This window comes from Phyllopteryx taeniolatus, chromosome 2, assembly GCF_024500385.1.
Source record: "Phyllopteryx taeniolatus isolate TA_2022b chromosome 2, UOR_Ptae_1.2, whole genome shotgun sequence".
NCBI lineage: Eukaryota > Metazoa > Chordata > Actinopteri > Syngnathiformes > Syngnathidae > Phyllopteryx > Phyllopteryx taeniolatus.
Genome location: NC_084503.1, coordinates 15,602,996 through 15,608,995, shown reverse-complemented (window position 1 = coordinate 15,608,995; position 6,000 = coordinate 15,602,996).

The following is a 6,000-nucleotide window of genomic DNA, read 5'->3' as shown; positions in this document are numbered from 1 at the left end:
GGGGATTGAACCTGGGTCCTCAGAACTGTGAGGCTGACGCTCTAACCAGTCGGCCACCGTGCCGCCCTGTCTCGGTACATTTGCCCATTAATCCTTCAATAATGTTAAGTTTACCAGTACCATTTGCTGAAAAGCAGCCCCCACACCATTGTATTTGTACTCTGTCAGAAATCTTGCAAGGAGCATTTGATCAACACAAATTTATGGTGGTATGATTGGCTTTTCACTTACATATTATGGCCCCAACTGTGCTCACTGGAACATTCATAAACTTATATATGCGCCTGTAACCAATGCCATTGTTATGTTTTGCAACAATTAGTTTGCGATTGGTCTTGAGACAGCTCTCTGCTCTTACCCATCATAAGATGTGTATTGACTCACACGTTGGCAATGAGACCTTTTTGTAGGCCATCAATTCGGATTGAACCAGCTGATATTCATTTGCACTGACAAGGGGCTAGATTGCTGTTTGATTTTAGGTCTTGCCTTTGCTTTCCATGTCTTTTTGCACCTCCCTTCATGGTTTCAATACTTTTTCCCCGTGTCATTTCACATTTTTACACACGACATAATTTCTGTGCTTATGTGTTGTACTTTCTTTGTATGTATGGCTTACTTAGGTTGTTCCCAACATCTGGTGAAAGTTTCAGTTTAATAGCACCTTTGGAAGTATATTTAGTGAGAAAAATGGTTATGTTAAATACGTATTTCAGCCACTATATGTATTAATTCATTCATTTTCAGTACCGCTTATCCGCACTAGGATCGCGCACGTGGTGGAACCTATCCTAGCTGACTCTGTGGTCGAGAGGCGGGGTACACCCTGAACTGGTCACCAGCCAATCGCAGGGCACATTTAAACAAACAACCATTCACACCTATGGACAATTTAGTGTCTTCAATTATGTTTCTGGGATGTGGGAGAAAACTGGAGTACCGGGAAAAAACCCACTCAGGCACGAGGAGAACATGCAAACTCCCACACAGGCAAGGTTAGTAGTAGAAATTAGTGTAAAAAATATTAAAATGTTTTTCATATTAATCATGTTTTTCTGCACCATTCATCAGTAGATTTAATACTGATGGCATCCAGTAGTAGAATTACAATCTTTGTCATTGCAGAGCTTGTGGGTAAAAAACAACAACAACAAAATAACAACTATAAACAAACATCAGTTTCTGTAGGAATTAATTAATCACTCACACAATATACAATGATGAAAATGCTTGTGAAAAAAAGAAGTAGTCTTAGCATCCATCCATATCAATTCTCTGAACGATTTAACCGGGTGTGATGGAGCCTCTCCCAGTGGAATTTAGGTGAGTGTCATGGTCTGTGTTTTGGTTTGGGTTGTGTTTCGTTTTGTTCCATGTTTTCCTGTGTTCCATGTTTGTCGTGTGCTCATTATGTTGTTGTGTCCACCTGTTCTCGTCTACTTTGTGTCGACCAATCAGCTCTCTCCAGCCACTCGTGTCTTGTCCAGGTGTTCCTCGTTGTCTCGTCAATTTTTTTGTATTTAGTTCCCTGGTTTCTTTCAGTTCTTGTCGGTTCATTGTCGTTGTCACATGTCTTGCCATGTCATAGTCGCCAGTTGTTTTTATCATTGTGATTATATATTATTATTTTGAGATTCCCGCACTCCTGCCTTGCCTGCCTGCTTCCCTGCAATTGGGTCCACCATGTTCTTGCCTTGCGTTCCTCGCCTTCGCCCTAACCACGTACGTGACAGAGAGAGGCACACCCTGGACTGGTCGTCAGCCATTTACAGGGCACATATCGACAAATAACCATCCACTCTCACATTTACACCTACGGACAATTTATAATCTTCCATTAACCTACCAAGCATGTATTTGGATGTGGGAGGAAACCGAAGTACCCAGAAAGAATCCTCACAGGCACGGGGAGAACATACAAACTCCATACAGGAAGGCCATAGCCCAGATTTGATCTCTCAACTGCGAGGCGGATGCGCTAACCAGTTGTCTTTCCATGCCGCCTACATATATTTTAAATAAAATTATATAACTTCCAGAATTCCGTCAGCAGCAGCATGAAACTCCACACTCTTTCCTGCTAAATAAATAAAAATCCCGGCTAAAAGACTAAAAGGGCCTTTTGACTGTCTTCCCACCCACTTTCCTCTTCCTCTTCTCTGATATTGTGCCCTTCATAGTAAAAATGACCATAATGAGTGAAGTAATGGTTAGGATAAAATACATTTGTAAAACATGATGAGTAAGAGCACAAAATATACAGCAAAATAACATTGTGGCGTCTCGGAATGCTTTCTTACCGGGCGCTGTACCTCCACCACCTCGATCCTCCCTAGCAGGCCGTCGAGAAAGCGTTCTGAGCCACCACGGCAACGCCCGTCCCCCGCGGCTTCTCACAGCACAGCGAGGGTGCTGTGGAGCACTCTCTTGGAGTTAATAATCATATGGTTGAGATAAAAAAAAAAATACATATATACTTACACATGTAGATACAAGCACATGTGCATTACACACAAACATATGCAAACTGCACCCTAAGACATCTTTTCGCATATGCCCTCATACTCACATGTACAAAAAACGCGAAAACGTGATTCTAGCCAAACCTACATTATGTGACAAGTATACTGTTTCACCAAGCCACTTATTTCGATGTTTTGCGACTGCTTGTAACGATAGCTTAGCAATTAGCACGCGTCTTCGCCTATCCACTCCTCGTCCTCCCTTCTTGACACTTTTGTAAGAAGTGTATCTTATTCGCTACTGTAACGTATATTGGTTGAAATGAAAATGTAATTAATTTGCGAAAAGATACGAAGGAAATTAAACGCCTGCGTTCACTTCCTGGTTAGTCCAATTTATGCTTTAATTGTTAAAATCAAACTAGTTTGTCTTGTAAAGAGGCTCCACATCACTTTTTATATGTATAAAATTTAGGGAAAGTGACGAGATACCTTTTTATCATGTATAATAAGCACCCCCAAAGTTGCCCTCAAAATTCTGGAAAACACTTCAACCTATGTATAATGCATTTTTACAATGCATGATATTGCTTCTACCCATATGATCAAAAGTTTTTTTCAAATAATTATTCTGAAGTTAAGCACCTTATTTGAACACGTAATACTTAATTTTTATTTACTTGCTCTTATTTTGTAATACAGAGCCCTACCTTTATTTAGTAAATGAGAAAACACACATTTGTACTCATTGATTACCCAGGCAGAATTTGTAAGATGAGTACAATTTATTAAAGAAAACATGAAGGGCCAGGCGAAAGACATTTAATTTTATTTTAATGGGATTAAAACTAAAATGTCAAGCATTTCAGAAAAGCATTATCGTTCAACAAAGCATAACCACAAATAAATTAATGTTTTTTGTTCAGTCATCAGTTCTATTAAAAAATAAATAAATAAATGAATAAATATTTCACAAATTCTGCAAGGGTATGTAAACTTATGAGTACAACTGTACATAGTATATGCAGTTATATGTACCGCTGTCATATTGGAATGAAAGTGTAGGCTACATCTTTTTCATAACCTACAGGTGGCGGTGGCATATTGGAATGAAAGTGTACAGCTTTTTCATAATCTCTCGATGGTGGCATACAGTTATAAAATGTGAAAGTTTCCCCCCCCCCCCCATTTTCCCCTATACTTATGTATAATACGCACTACTGACTTTTGACAATTTTGGGTGGAAAAAATGCGCATTATGCAAGAGTAATTACGGTACTATCCATTTGTCCATTTGTCTTATCCTGTTCAAGGTCATAGGTAAACTGGCATCCATCCCATCTGACTGGAGGAAAGAGGAATCCCTGTCAATAGTAGGACACATTTGCTGTAAACTTCTGGTATTTTATGCAGATTCCATGGCAGTCAGCTAATGAACATCTGTTTGTAAATTAGCTAATATATTCGGGCAAGAAAACATTCCAAACAAATTCCACTGGTAAATAGCAAAGGACACAAAAAAGAGTGGTCTTTTTTACAGTTTACAGTTATTGATATTTATCTGAATGTCATAATGTAGAGAATGTATTCATATTTTAGGATTTATTTGGCAGTATATTAGTCCGGGATTGCCCAAATTTATAAGCAAAGTTTATATAGTTTTCAAAGTGCTTTTCTGAAGACACGCCTCAATAGTCATTCCAGAAATTTGACCTACAATATATAAAAGTGGCCTCTGGCGATGTAATAGCTCAGATGATTCAGAAGTGGCATAAAGTCATAGTAGGAGAAGGTGGAATGTTTTGTGACAAACCGTTAATCTGTCATAGTTATTTGTGTGGGTTTTGTATGACAGTATATGTTCGCTCATCATTTTCCCTGCTGACCTTCATCTTCCATTTAGGAAGCCTCTGCTTCTGGAGGGCATATTCATCATGAATACGTAGCACTGCAGTTTATCCAAATGAAGACAATTGTCTTGAATTTTAGAAGCAACATATTAGCTTCTCCTTTCTCTCTTACAATGTCTGGGACGTTTACTTTGTCCACACTCAGATGTGTAAAGGTTGTACTGTCAGCTCTGCACAAGAAATGTCACATCTAAAGAACATTCCTGCAACACTCTTGTTTCCGTTTTGAAACTCCTTTTTAGGGTTTTGCATATTTATTCAGTGTTAAAGGCCAAAATAAAGCATTCCTCTTTTTCTGAGTGTGAGACAGCCCATTGTTAACCCTCAAGAACACATAATTCTAATAAAGGTATTCACTGTCTTTATTGTACATTTATTTTACCACAAGTACCTTTCTGTAAGTGTGTGCTGGCTACACTTTTTTTTTTAGATAAAATAGTGCCATCAGTTTTTTGTCATTTGGCTGAATGTGCACCAAGAGTAACATCACATTTCATCTGTCTACCACTAACGACAGTCATCAACAAATACCAGTCGCCACATGATGTGAAAGCCTTTGGATCATGGGCTATACCTTCCCTTCTCCCTACTCTTCCACTCATTGCTATATAGGTTGACATGGACCTTATTGTTGTTTTATGTCTTCTGTTTGTGGATTGTGACAGTGACAGCCTACCTTCTCCTGTGTTAATGTTGTTAAAGGCGATTTCTTCACCAAGCATTCTATTACCATTCACCTCTGTTGTCTTGAAATACAACTTGAAACATTTTGAAGCCACTGAAATGGAATGTTCTTCAATTGTCGAATCAATGGCCTGATCTTAAACTTAGAGTATTATTTTCAGTTAGTGAAAATGAGTGTAGGCAACAAGAGCCATATGCAAGTAATTAGTTACAGGTGACTCATCAAAGTACCTCTTGTGATTAAACTCACAATTTGGACTTCATCTATCATTAAATATTATGGTTATACAGTGATTCTCCGCATATTCGCGGTTCAGCATCTGTGAGTTCACATCGTCACAGATTTTTATTGGAACATATCCTCTTATTTTGTGAAAAACTCACATCACACGTTTTTTTTTGCTATGGGAAAAGCAGCAAAAGTATTGTTTTGCCACCGTCTTGTGGGATCTTGGCGCCAAGAAAATGCGTTGAAGTAAGTTGAGGCGCTTCATTTGGACAAAAGTTGTCCCATCTTATAGCAAATTATAAACATTTTAGGCGCTATGTGGTAGGGCTTGGTCCCTATAACCATGAATAATGGGGGTTCACTTTGTTTAGAATTATATGCAGTATAATAATGTCGAAATACCAAAAAAAGCTGCAGAAAATAGCGAAAATCAAAAAATTGTAAGTGGCATGTTTTGGTAATGGCATGTAAAATATGTTGAAGCTGAAAGTTTTCACTTAAAAATCTAACATCTGGATTGTTTAATTTCCAAACCACTGTGTTGATGTATAAAGGAATAATGGTAATGATGAAAACTGGCATTGTCCAAATAATTTATAAATAATGGTACGTCCATTTTTATTTTTATAATGCATTGATGTTGATAAAATCCATCCATCAATCCATTTTCTGAGCCGCTTCTCCTCACTAGGGTCGCGGGCGTGCTGGAGCCTAT